Source organism: Caretta caretta, chromosome 20 (genome assembly GCF_965140235.1).
Source record: "Caretta caretta isolate rCarCar2 chromosome 20, rCarCar1.hap1, whole genome shotgun sequence".
Taxonomy (NCBI): Eukaryota; Metazoa; Chordata; order Testudines; family Cheloniidae; genus Caretta; species Caretta caretta.
This window is the reverse complement of record NC_134225.1, coordinates 14,926,404-14,941,450: the sequence shown is the minus strand read 5'-3', so window position 1 is coordinate 14,941,450 and position 15,047 is coordinate 14,926,404. Positions and strand designations below refer to the sequence as shown.

The 15,047-nt window shown below is 40.8% G+C and overlaps 1 long non-coding RNA gene across 1 annotated transcript in view; it reads right to left on the bottom strand.

Annotated features, from left to right (window-relative positions):
- The window catches only part of LOC125627614 (uncharacterized), a 69,087-nt gene that overhangs the window by 12,923 nt on the left and 41,117 nt on the right, over positions 1-15,047 (bottom strand). The window lies entirely within an intron of this gene.

The window sequence follows — 15,047 nt, the reverse complement described above, 5'->3', positions numbered from 1 at the left end:
GGAATACAACATTGAAGAGAAAACATTGATTCTGATTTATTGGTAGCAAAGCAAATTCATTAGGTCTGGATCATGAAGCAGTTAAAGAAAATGGGTGAGGTAAAGCTTTTAAAGTCCCAGCCAGTCAAAGGGTAATGAAAGGAAAGTGGTAGTCGGGGAAATTGTATTTCACTCTGTTATTTTACATACTAATTTTTTATCATCCAAGTTTACTGCATCCTTGGCTCCAGCTCTTAAAGAGATCAACGCTTGGCTGGGGACGCTACATTTGCTAAGTTATTTTGGTGTGTAACTTTCTAGTGCAGGCATTCTCGACCTCCTAGTATTTCTACTTTCCTTGTATTTCTTTTACTCTCCACGCTCAGTCTGTAGGTGTATCGGGGAGGGGTAAATGCTGTGACATGAATGTTAAAAATGTATCCTGCTTTCCAGGTATTTCATTTTTTCCCCATCCATTCTTTAGAACCCTGGATATTTTCTTAGCATGAGCTGACTTTGGGGGTCAAATGGCTTGAGGCATGCCTAGCTGAAATGTGTTTGCCAAGGCAATGTCACCTACCTGCTGCCTTAGCTCTCTAAGGATCTGATAAAACAAAGAACATAAGTGTGGGTTTACCCTTAAGTAGGTGTAAAACACTTAAGCTGGTGCTTAATTCTGATCGGGTGCTTGATCAATGAGATTTAAGCAAGTGCCTCAGCGCTTTGCCGAATCAAGGTCAATGATATTATTTTCACAGAAATGTCGGGTTCTATCCTGCAGCCACTGTTCAGCCAAACAGCCCAGTGATACCACCGCCTCGTGCCTCAGTTTCCCCTCCTATCCTCTTGTCTATTGAGACTGTAAACTGTTTGGAACGGTCTCTCACTGTGGATTTGTACCGTGCCCAGCACAACACCACCAGAAACAATATTAATAACAATAAATGTCTGCATGTCTTTTGTTTCACCATTCAACACGATGAACTCAATTAATTCACTTGTTCTTCCCCTCTGATTTCCAGACGATTCCAGCAAATACTGACTACATTAAAAACAACTCCCCCATCCATAAGTGAATAGAATATCTCGGACAAATGGTGTTTTGAGTGAGAGAAGGTGGGTGAAGTCATATCTTTTACTGGACCTACTTCTGTTGGTGGAAGAGACTCGCTTTCGGGCTCCACGAAACCTGAAGATGAGCTCTGTGGAGCTGCAAAGCTTGTCTCTTTCACCAACAAAAGTTCGTCCAATAAAAGATATGACCTCCCGCACCTTGTCTCTCTCATATCCTGGGGCCTACACGGCTACAACACTGCAAACAAGCGGTGCCTTGTCCTGTAATAATTGGGGGGGGGGGGAAGAGATATTCTGGATTTTTTTTTAACTTCAAGTAAAATAAATCCAATTCTATACGAGCAGTCTTCAATACAGAATGGGAGTCGCTGGAAATCAGCATTGCTCCATTGGATTTATGTGGATTTACATTAGCTGAGGAATGCTGCCTTTCTCTTTCCTTAATCAAACCGGCTGCATAAGCACTTGTCAATCTAATGGTCCCAAACATCTGCAAAATATAAGGGGGTGAATCCTGGCACCATTGAAGTCAATGGCAAAATACTCCCACTGATTTCAATGGCTCCAGGGTTTCACCCCGAAATTACCACATCTTTGAAAAAGTGCATCAAAGAGGTTAATGGTAAATTTCAGTGAAAGGGCCCAGAGATCAAAGGTGTTGTCCCCAGTAGTCTGGATGTTTATACAGTTTTACGGTTTGGTTCAATCTCATTAGGATTTGGGTTAATTATTTTTCTCCCATGCACAGAGAACTGACCCCCTGCCTGGCTAGTGTGTCAGCCCATACAGGTAGTTTTGCTTTCAGGGTCCTTTTGACATAAATTCCATAGGAAAGGCATATGTCGGAAATGGAGCTTTATGGAAATGTATAGTTAGATGGTAACTTTAGTGTTAAACATTACTTTGAAATGGAGACAAAATTATTTACCTGCTTCCCACATTGCCTGCCTAAACTTACCACACACCTCCACACACAAACTCTCATCACTACACAAATACAATCACACACACACACTCACACACTCATACCAAAAGCATACACTCACCAGACACACACATCTAGACCATGCACACATACTCATGAACACACAAACACAAATATGCACACATATATCATAAGCAAATACACACATTCACATACTTACAAAACACATACGCTTACCCATATACATCGAACACAAATACACACACATACTCAAAACATTTGCAGACACCAGCACAAACATTCATACCCGTGGACCATAAATAAATATACATCTCAAATATATATCTCAGAAAAGAATCTCAAAGTTGGAAAAGGTTCAGAAAAGAGCAACAAAATGATGAAGGGGTATGGAACAGCTTCCATAGGAGGAGAGATTAATAAGACTGGGACTTTTCAGCTTGGAAAAGAGATGACTAAGGGGGGATATGATAGAGGTCTATAAAATCATGACTGGTGTGGAAAAAGTAAATAAGGAAGTGTTATTTACTCCTTATAACACAAGAACTAGGGGTCACCAAATTAAATTAATAGGCAGCAGGTTTAAAACAAACAAAAGGAAGTATTTCTTCATGCAACATACAGTCAACCTGTGGAACTCCTTGCCTGAGGAGGTTGTGAAGGCTAGGACTATAACAGGGTTCAAAAAAGAACTAGATAAATTCATGGAAGATAGGTCCATCAATGGCTATTGGTGTCCTTAGCCTGTATTTGCCAGAAGCTGGGAATGGGCGACAGGGGATGGATCACTTGATAATTCGTAAAAAGAAAAGAAGTACTTGTGGCAACTTAGAGACTAACCTGGTTAGTCTCTAAGGTGCCACAAATACTCCTTTTCTTTTTGCAAATACAGACTAACACGGCTGTTACTCTGAAATCTGACACTTGATAATTATCTTTTCTGATCACTCCCTCTGAAGCACATGGCATTGACTGCTGTCCGAAGACAGGATACTGGGCTAGATGGACTTTTGGTCTGACCCAGTATTGCCATTCTTATGTTCTTACACACATACACCTCCCCACACATATACATAAACCCATATACATATATATCTCACAGGCACACTCATACATAAACCAAACATAAACACACATATACACAAAAATATACATACATAACATATACAAACACCCACACAGACACCAATATACCATACACACATATGCACCATACTCAAATACATATTCTATACACAAAACATACACAAGTACCAAAACACACACATGCCCATACACAAACACACTGAGGCACCTATCTACCCCATATTATACACAACCACAGGTGTGTGCAGCTGCATTTAGACACTGATCTTGCGGTACTTAGATGAGCTTTTGCCCTGTAAGAGTTTGCAATAAAGGGTTCTACATGCAACAAAGAGGACACAGTTGTCTGGTTGTGAGGTGGGAAGCATCTAGGCAAGCTGTGTATGGGACAGGAAAATACCAATAGCCATTTCAATGTATTGATCTAGCACCTGAACCTGAGCCATTCCTAGCAACCTCCCTTTGACTTCAGTGGAGATGTCGTCACCTAAGCCAGGAGTGCAAATTTGCCTTCATGCAGGACCTACCACTTGATGCCAACCCTGAAGCCTGGAGGGCAAAATCTACCACCCCACAGCCCTGCCTCCTCACTGTACTTAGAGGCCTGTACTGCAGCCTCAGTCCCACCTCCCCCATCCTGAAGTGGTGAGCTCTGACACCAGTGGAAATGGGCTTGTTTAGAAGCATGGAGCTTGCTCCGCTAGTGCATGACCTCTGGGTGCCCTTGTTTAATGTATTCAGCGGGACAAAGCCCCGGACTGGGGAAGAGCTCACCACAGCATCTCTGGCTCTTCCTAGGACAGTACTCATCTCATTCAAAGAGAAGAGTCCCTCCACCCCCACCCTCTCCTATCTAAGGGTGGGGTGGGGGAGAAGAGAGGCCTTGTTGAAACTTGAGATGATGAAGAAATTGTTTTTGGAAGAATGCCAGTAGTGAAGTTGCAACATTCAAGTGTCATCTTCGGCTGGCCCTCATTCAAGGCTTGTTTAAATTCAGACCTTTGGGTTAGGGCAGATCTGGCAGGACTAAAATAAAAAAAAACCCATTTCACAGATCACCACTGACCAACAGGAAGCTATATCCTAAGCAGAACACCACTGTTTAGGGCCCCAGATTGAAGGGGTTCTTTCCATCTCCCAGGACTAAGTTCTGTATGATGCAAGCTTTTGAGAGTCATCTCCAACACATACACAGTCATACACAAAAACACAGGGGCTAAAGGGAAACATCTGACCATTATGCATGTTCATGCCTTTGAAATAAGCACCCCTTTGTTTGGTATACTTCGGCACATAGCTGAATCCAGGATCTGGCTGCTTGGATCTAATTCCCAGGGAGTTGCTCATGGAAAAGCTACATGTTACTCTTTTGGTGCTCAATAGATTGAAATCATGTCTAGAGTTAAAGGGGTAAGGTAACAGCCACCATGACTCTTTATTCACAAGCAGTCACACTATACATTGGTTAGTCTCTAAGGTGCCACAAGTACTCCTTTTCTTTTTACTATACAAGGGAATTTCTTGTTTCTGAATGGGGAAATTACTTTCTTTCTTTCTTTCTTTCTTTCTTTCTTTCTTTCTTTCTTTCTTTCTTTCTTTCTTTCTTTCTTTCTTTCTTTCTTTCTTTCACAGATGGATATATATTTGGAGCCAAATCCTGCTCACAAATCCTGCTCACAAGAAGAGTAAACCTTGACTTCAATGGTTTTACTTGCCTAAGTAAAGCCAAGCTCTTGGCCCAGATGCGGACCCCCCATACAATCACAGAGTGCAGGAAACCTCTCCCCAGTCCCTACTGTATTATGTGCTGAGTGAAATGCCCAGTCAGGATAATTTCTGCAGCCACCAAGACAGAAGTCTGTTTATGAAAGGTTATTAAACCAAACTTAATTTCCGAAGGTTAGCCATTTGTTTATAGTGTCGGAGTGATTAGACTTAAGGAACTCATCTCATCTTGTGCCTTCCAAATCAGTTTTATAGATTATCTTTGTTAGTTATTTGGACCGTACCTGCTCTGGAAGTCAATGTCCTCTTTATTTGATGGCATTGTAACAGAGAAAGCCTGGCAGATTTATGGGTATACGAAGTGTTCCGAAAAATAGACTAAATTAAGTATTCAAGCCATTGAACTGTAAATACAGAGATAGTATCATTTCGCTCTATCTGGGTGAGAAGAGAAAATTGGCAATGGGGTCCATTTTTTGTCAAGACCACATTATTATTTAAACAGCAGTGAATCATACAAATGAATGCAGCCCCCCCCCTTTTCTTTTCTTTTTTTTGGGGGGGGGGGAGCATCCAGCAGATTTTTAATAGGAAAACAACTCTCTCTTCTGTTCTTGTGTGTGTGTATTTTAGCCCATATAGATGGCCATGCATTTTGCCTTTTCTCCGAAGATTTTAGATTTTAAGTGATTCCATCGTAGATTTCTCTACGCTCGCATTTCCCTTGGCTGCTTCTCGGAAGAAAGTGACCTGTCTTAAGTTAACTTTATGAGAGTAAAGTGCTCATAATGCGCATATAATCACTTTGCTCTTGAACGGGTAGGTGCAAACACTGGGATAGTTGCTTGTGTTTATTTTCTCGATAGAAGAACCCCAGCTAGATTTGAAGCTTTTATTATAATTATTATAAAGTCGGGTTGTTGGGTTGTTCCCCCCCCCCCTCCCCTTTTCCAAGTATTTGAACAGAAACATCAGCTGTGAAATCTACAACAATTCTGTTCTTGTCCAGTTCGATTAATTTGAGGGGGGGGGGGGGGGGTCAGAGTCCTTGGAAGCACCAAGGTTAATAAAAGCACCAGGGTTAACCAAGATAAATATTGTATGCCTCGTAGGGTTTTAGCACTCCCACTAACCATATCAACCTCTCCCAGAGAGCAGGGTGTGCGTTCAGACGCTACGGATTCTAATTGTCGTGGTGACTGAGGCCACGAGTGCCTTGTTTACATGAATTGGGTATTTGTTTCTAACAGTCTTGCTTTATATATATATATATCGCGTACGGCTCACGCAGACTTGGAGAACTGCAATCGAACAGCAGAGCCTCGCGTTTACTGTTCAGCTTGGGGGTGTCAGCTTGCAAAGTGACACTTGCCAACAGTTCACCGGAGGACTCTGCTGAGCGCCCATAATTCTTTACAACCCTCTTGCAAGTCGTTATGAAAATCGCTCTCAGTTATCAGAATGAAAGAGAAGCGGTGATGGATACAGCGCAGCCGAAGAGCCCCATATGTTACAAGGAAATAAACGTGAAGAGACAGTGTTATTATTTTGTTTGTTGGTTACTTGTTGGGGCTTTTTCTAGATCTTCCAAAGGAACCTTTTGATAAGAAACAATGGAATTAAATTTGACTCCACAATCTCTCTCTCTCACTCTCTCTCTCTCTCACACACACACACGCACGATTTAACCTAATAAGCCTGAGCTATCTCCAAGCCTTGCTCTCCAAACATGCCTGGCATATGCTAAAGCTTTAAAAGAGCGAGCAATAGAGACGGTTCTGCCATGCATACCAGCCACGGATTGACAGGATAGGGGCATAAAACAGCCACCGCCTTCCCCTATTAACCCCAAAGGCAAAACGCCTCGGATTCTTTTGGCCACATGGATTCTATTTACAAGGGTGGGGTTCGTCCCAGCTCTGCCAACAAAAGAGAGGGCTAGCCGAAGGAGGATGGATGGGTTAGGGAGGGTATCGACACAGCACGTTAAAGCTGTTTCATAACACGTCAGCCAGGGTTGCTCACCCCACAGAAACTAATGTGACTTTATGTACCCACACCCGTCCCTCTCCCCTCCCCCTCCTCAAAATGCTCCTCTCCCCCTGGTAATGAAGGTCTGATCGAATCACAGGAGCACTTAATTTGCAAATATGGAAAGCAGGGAAAGAAGAAGGCAATCCCTTGCCAGAGTTAATCGCCATCCGCAGTGACCACGAAGGGCTGTTTTAGGGTAAAGATCTTAAAAGAAGCCATTTGATAAAAGGGTTAGCAATCAAATGGAAAGACTAAAACCAAAACAAAACAGCTCACCACCCCAAGAATAAAAGGTCGATAGATTGCAGGCCTAGAAGTTCTGTGATAAACAGTGATCCAAAGGGGGAAAGTGCGCTTTAAACCATCTGCTGCCAGGGCTATAAAACAGTTGGATTTACAGCTTGCCTCTGCCAGATACCCATGTGAAGTCTTTCAAGGAATTCCCTCTTTACAATGGTCAGGCCAAACCTTGGCTCTGTTCTGTGACACCCTCCGATGTACACGTACAAACACAAACACACACCCATAGACACAGACATACACATGCACACTCCCAAACACACACACACATAGAGACAGACACATACACACAGCACATACCCAAAGTCAGGCACATAAACACTCCTAAACACCCAGAGGCACTCACAAACACACACACACACACAGAGAGAGAGAGAGAGAGAGAGAGAGCAGAGAGAGAAAGAGAGAGAGAGAGAGAGAGAGAGAGAGAGAGAGAGATACACACAGCACATACACAAAGTCCGGCACACAAACACTCCTAAACACCCAGATGCACTCACAAAAACACACACAAACACACACACACACACACACACACACAGAGAGAGAGATACACACAGCACATACACAAAGTCCGGCACACAAACATTCCAAAACACCCAGAGGCACTCACAAAAACACACACAAACACACACAGAGAGAGAGAGAGAGAGAGAGAGAGAGAGAGAGAGAGACAGCACATACACAAAGTCCGGCACACAAACATTCCAAAACACCCAGAGGCACTCACAAAAACACACAGACTCACACACACAGACATATACACACAACACATACACAAATTCAGGCACACAAACACTCCTAAACACCCAGAGGCACTCACAAACACACACACACACACAGATGCACACAGACATACACTCACACAAACACAGAGAGGCATGCACACACAAACACAGCAGACATGCAGGCACACAAGCACACACTTACACTGGAGGTTTATCTTCACAATAGTCTTTATGCTGCTGGTTCTAAGACTTTTCTACCCATATTAGGAAAAAAGTTTCTTCGTACCCAGAAAGATGGTTTCCAGATAGAGAGAAGAACTGTTTAGATTAAAAAAAATTACAGGTCTTGATGTTTCGCGCCGGGGAGTATAAACACTTCGCAATGCTGTGTTTCTTCACGAGTGGAGCGGACAGTAACAGCAAAGCCCGTGCAGCATTTTCTAAATCTCTGAAAATCCTTGGAGAGGAAAGGAAAGGTTAGGATGACCAGCATGGGGCCACTACATGTGTAGGTATCGGTCGATTTATGCCACCCAAGATGTATATAGTAAACTTGATATTAAAACATTCACCATAAAAAGGCACATCGTCAAGGTAAAGAAGCCACTCAGTAGCATCAAGCCATTGCTATACAAATCACGGGTCATTTTCTTCCCATACAGCAATGCTAGTCCCACTTTTCCACCTGTGTTTCTCTCCCCTGAAAGCAGCTCTAGTTTTGTGAAAAGAGAGAGAATCAAAATCTGAAATAAACTACTTGAGAGGTTGTTGTTTTTACAAATGGGGGGGGGGGGGATTACCTTCTCATTTGCCTTTTTTCCTTCACATCATCAGCATTTTTTTTTGTAATAAACATTTCCCTTATTAAATATGCCCATGAAGAAGTCAGGTCTCTTTAAAACCAAGTCCTTAAAATATTTAGCCCATTTCAGGCTCATGCCCCTTTTACAAAGCTATCTCGCTGTATATACACCCAGGGTCAGTTCTGTATACTGAAAATATAAATATTGTTATCAAGAGCAAACTTTATACATTCAGTGCCCATAGAGGCCCATGCAAACGGCATTCTAGCACTGAGGTGAAGTTTATACAACTTTAAATTCAGCTTTACCATCTGTTCCTTTGGTTTTAAGAAGGAAAAGAATCTAAACCAAAGCTTAAAAAAACCAATCAGAACACGGCTAGTGTACTCTTTCAAACAGGGTGCTGGCAGAATAATTCTCTATCTACAGTCAACATCGTCTCATAGACACCATAGGCTTTATTTTACATGCTTACAGTTGGGAAAACTGTCCAAGGATCAAGCCAGACTATTCTCTTTCCAAACCTTAATTGTTAAATTAAAATGAGTTAGTGAGGTATAGCCTCTGCACCAGAGACCCCTCGGACTTGAGTTTGAGTCAGCGAGGTCAATGGGGGTTGGCCACTGACTTCCGGATTTTTGTTTGTTTGTTTGTTTGTTTCCCCTCAGCCTCCTCCGTCCCCCAATTTATTGGAAGTAGTCTACAAACCAGGATAGCTGTATTTAAGCATTGAAATAAACATGGCGCGTGGAGGTATCGAATTTTTTACCTGCCAGGACCTCCATAGTCTGGAAAGTGTAGAGAAGGTATCTTCCTTAGCATAGGATTTTAGGGGATTATTTGTTATTATGCAGTTTAGACCCTTTAAAAAAAACCTTCTTGGATTCTAACTGGAAGTAAATTGTAACGCTTTAACAATCATCTAATCTGGATACTTTAATAAAAGAGGAGTCTAAGTAGTCCTTGATGAGGCTAGAGACATGGGCTGGATAAAGTTATACGTCCAGACTTCAGAACTGTTGCCAAACAAGTAAATTAACCTGCTGGTTCAAACAATAACTTTGGGATTATGCCGTTCCCTAACACGAAACTTCAAGACCCTAGTCAAAGCTCCTTTGTCCTGCTGTCCAAACTTGGGGTCATGACCTAGCTAATGCAAAGCAAACCTGCGAGTAAACACTTTATTGGGTCTTCTTTAAATATTTATAGGTACTTCAGGGGAACTGGTTTTGGGGGATTTCAGAGAAGCCAGACAGACGTTTTGCTGCATGCACGCCCCAGAAGTAAGCCAAACTGTATCTAGTCATTGCAAACAAAATAACCATAATTTAATGGACAATCCTGATAGCAGGTTGCTTCTACTTTTTGGGTCTCGCAGCATTTCGGGAGGGTAACCAACTTCCAGGCTGTGTGGGTGTGGGTGTCGGATACGTTTTAATTCTATCTCTATACGTGTGAGGTTTTGTACATATGAATGTATATATAAAATGTGCACATGAGCATAAACACGTGTGTGTGTGTGTATGTGTGTAAGCATCTACTTTTAATTATCCATATATATGCCGGTGGAAGTCTTTTTGTATGTATTTGTGTGTGTGTGTGCATATACTTTTAATTCTCCATATGTGTGTGTGTGTGGTTGTGTGTATATGCATGTACTTTTAATTCTCTGTGTGTACTTTTAATTTCCCAGGCTATTACTCAAGGGAAACTTGCACTCAAAAGCTGCAAAGCACTTTAAGCCTGTTAAAGTGTCTGCTTAATAATAATTTAATGAATTGAAAATAAATGTATTAAGATGTGATTCGGTGAAGTTAACAAGTAATAAGCAGAGGAGAGCACTCTATGGAGGAGTGAGCTTGTGTGGGGGGAAGAAGATGATTAAAACAACATACTTCCTTTAAAAAAAGAAGTATCGGGAAAAATTTACCTTAAAATATTGTTGATACCTTGTAATAAATTAATTCTTCTATCCCATGCTGGAGCATACCCTTTTGTTTGTGTTGCAATGGTCGTGTGAGACTCAGCCTTACTTATATTCTGCTCTATTTCCTAAAGAAGCTGGCTGTCTTCGGGGTAAAGGATATTTTTTTTCAGAGGTATATTGTCCTTAATAATTTCACTTTTCCTGAGAAGCAATAAGTATGAGGCATAAATAACCGTTCAGAGGGGGATGGGGGTGGTGGTGGAAGGGAGTTAACATCTGAGCCCCAGAGAAATGAAACTGTTTAGCTGAAAAAGTAATAACACAGATATTTATGAGTGACTAAACAGACACAAACAGAATTGATTGAGTGACAGCCGTCACAGTGAGCACATCAGAATTAAACTTTATGAAAAAGCCCTAAAGTTTGAAATAGTAATTTTAATAACACGGATCTCTTTCCATTCTCAGTAACATATGTATATTACTTATACATTGCATGATGTATATATATATTTAGAGTTATTTTTCTTGGCTACCCCTCAATTATTTCTAGGTTGCTTGTTTGCTCCTCAGAAAGAGTTACACAAAGGACAAAATATTACTGAACATTGTATAAAGTTTAACACCAGAACAGCAAATAACTCCTTTAGAGGAGGAAAGAAGAAGCTGGGAGAGCTGTAGTACAGATAAAAAGTGAAGAAAATAAAATGATCAAAATATCCCTGAAAAAATGAACTCCAAGAAACAGCTAAAGATTTTAATACAAAGATTGTTTTTAAAAAAAACTTTCTTTTTTTAAAGCAAAGTATCTATCTATCTATCTATCTATCTATCTATCTATCTAATACATATGGTGGATTAGGTAACAATGGAAACTTTAATTTAGGAATGGGAAAAAATTAATTTAAGAAAAGTGAATAATTTACAAAGCAATATTGAACTCCCTACATAGAAATAAACCAACCTCTCTCTCTCTCTCTCTCTCTCTCTGTCTCTCAACTCAAAACTATCTATTGCTGAGTTGGGAAAATACTTTTCCACGTAGGAAGACAATCTATAGCCAATGAAACAAACAAACAGAAAAGGGTGGCTTTTGCCAGAAACTGTTAATATCATTACCATAACGGCTGCTGGCTGTTTGTAAGGAAATACTAGTCTTTCACTAAAGTCCCAAAATGTTTGGTTTGGTACCTTGCCCATCAAAATAAATCATAAGGACAGATTAGGAAGCACATAAAACTATATCTCTGGATAATGATATACGAGACCACAATAAATGTAAGTTACACGTTCGAGGTGCTGTCAGTTATGGTTGCAAACCCGTAACTCATTCACTTAACCCTGGCTGAATGTTTGTCTTTTAATTACAATTAACAGTGCAGACGAACTATGTGAGGGATAAAGGACACAAGTGGCTGTAAAGACCTGGGATATTATGTTAACTGAAGAGCTTGGAAGCTAAACTATGCCACTTCTGTGGATTAGCCCTTGGGCAAAAGGGGGGAAATGTGTATCTATATACTGGAAAAGTTTTCATAAAACTGAAGGCACTTAGTTTAACGCCTAAAGGCCCTTGTTTGTGGGAAGTTATCTCCCCAAACATCTCTGGAGCTGTTGGTTTTTAACAGGCAATACAGGAAACTAAGCTTCACAGCTTCTTGAACTACATTTAACAGAGGTCCCTTCAAGGGTCTGTATACAAGGGCTTTATAATGTCTTTTTTATAGCTCGTTAAAGCCTTATAAACTGCTTCTCACTCATATTAGAATTTTAGTCCTCAAAAATCTAGCTGTGAGGGGAAACAAAAAAAAATTAAGCGGGTCATTTTCAAGCAAATTGGACTGGAAGAAAACGAGTTAAAATAAACTGACCTGAGATGTTAATTTGATCCTCGGGAAACATTTTTTGTTGATGATGTTACTTTTATAGTCCAGTAATATAAGTAGAGAGAATATCCAATCACGAACAATGAAATACACAATTGGAGGGGGAACATACCCCCACAAATCTATATGTGCCGAGGTAAACCTGGAACATAGCGCACTGAAATGAAGGAGCATCTAATCTTCGAACACGGGATGATGGGGAGTGGGGTAATGCAGCCCCTTGTACCAGATCCATATGTGCCATGATATATCTGGACCATTTTGCACTCCTAAACAGACTAAATTATTGTTTCCCCTCTAACACAGAAATTGTTTCCCTTCTCGCTCGATTGCATTTACCTCCTGATTTTAATCCTCGCTTTGCAAAGTTCCCCCGTGTTTTTTTAAAGTGCAAAGCTACTTACTTGGCGTTGGGGACTTTGATCTGGTCATAGGGTAGTAGCCAGTTGGGAAATAAGCCATGGGAAGGCGGGAAGTGAGAAGAGAGATTTGGCCGTAACTTCACCCTTCTTCCTTTCTCTTGGATTATTTTGGTGACAACACAATGCGATAACACGCATTGAATCTGCCCCATCTCTCCCCCATTACTATGGTAAAATCTACAAAGACGCTAAACAGTAGTGGTGCCGCTAAATCTATGTAGAGAGACACAGAAGGTACACGTTGTGAGACCTACCCGGGTCAGGGGGGCTTAGAGGTCAGCCTGCCTGGCTAGAATAAAGCTGATGGGATAGAAAAGTTGTCCTTTCAGTGAACCCATTTTTGCCATTTACCCGAACTTCAATAAAGTATCTTTCAGGCGCTCAACATGGAGGCGTCAAGAGACTATGGTGCAGGCTGCTTGTAGCTAGGAACATTAATTTTTTTTTCTCTTCCCCCTGCTGCCTGGCTATATAATGCATTCATAATCTCCCTCCACGCCAGGAATTGTGTCATGGCCAAGTCTAAAGGCTAAGTAAGATGCTAAATAATACTCAGCAGAACGCAGAGAAGAGGTGAAAAAGTAAAGTTAGTCTCAAAGAACCGGGGCAGAAAAGTAGGTACAAGAACGCAAAGGCATATACCTAAATGTGATTCTTTTTTATTATTATTACTGAATATGCAGACTATAGAGCTGAAAATGTGATTAATGTTTCCTTAGCTTCCTCATCTGACACTCAGAGAGAGAACACATACGCAACAAAAAAGTCTCATCCCATTCAGAGCCAGTCCCCTCTCAGAATACCCCCTTGTAATTCATCCAGTTATGATGCACTTTGCAAAAAGGGGAGGGGAGGGGGAGAAAGTGGATCAAACTTTAAACAGAAATATTTCCATCCAGCCCACCCCCACCAGCCTCAGTTTAGTCTGCGGAACTAGCACATGTAGGTTTCCACTGATGAACACACACACACACAAATTGCTTGGCTATGAACTGCCAGTTCAACTTTGTAGCAGCACCATTATCACAAGGTTAGGACTTTTAGCCTTTGTTTTCTTTACAATGTATATGCATGGTGGATGTGTCTGAAGACAGTGTCTCTAACCTCAAGTAAAGTAAACCTCTTTTTTCCCTTTGGAGGATGCTTTGTCACAGATTAGCTAGCTAATTCACTTTATGGTATATAAAAAGAATTTAAATACCATGTTTTTCTGTTTGTTTTTACTGGTAAAGTGTGTGAGATTGTCTGTTACAGGCAAGGAATCAGAGGGAGAGAAAAAATTGCAACCAACTCATAACACATACCTCTGCATGGAGGTGGAAATGTTTAAAGAGAACTATAGACTTGATGTCTATTTACAATGGCAACATTTTTCTCCATTCTCACTCTGATATTAATGTCCCTCAGTAGGAGTGTAAAGAACTGATGAGCTTTACATGTACACGATCTATTATAAATAGTAATCATAATCTATATTCCCCTTTCAGGATCAATCTCACCAGCTATCACAATAGGTTCTGAGACCATTATTTTTTTAAGGGAAGGCTATACATGTTTTTGAGAGCCAATAAAAAACAACATTTAAAAACAAATGAAATAAAAATAAAAATAAAGGTAATAGAAAGATCCCCTGTCCTAATCCCCTTCATTCAGATTTGATAATCTCTCTTCTGGGGAGGGTTAAGGAGATCTAATCACCTGGCCAACTATCCTAATGCAAGACATGGGGATAGTGTTAAATTCTTGAAGAATAAATGTCTTTAAACAGGCCTACCTGAAAATCTGGCACCCCTATGTTATTTCAGACTGGGACAGTAGTTCTGAAAAGGAGCATGCTGCAAAGTTGCAAAAGATTGGGGCCTAGAAAACAGCTATGTATAACTTCCCCATTTGTACACAACTCTTTCTTACAGTTATCTCATCCTTCCGGGAAAGTAAACAAACCTTCAATTGTGGGGACAAATTTCTTGCTAAACTATCCATGTCACTCTCCGTTTGGATCATTTATTCAAAGTCCAAGAGCAAGAATGCCTTTTTGCCAAACCTTTTACTGTCTTTGGAAGAAGATTAGATGAAACCTATTGGTTTTATGAATGAACTAGTTCACATAATCTTTCAACAACAACAAAACAACAGAAGT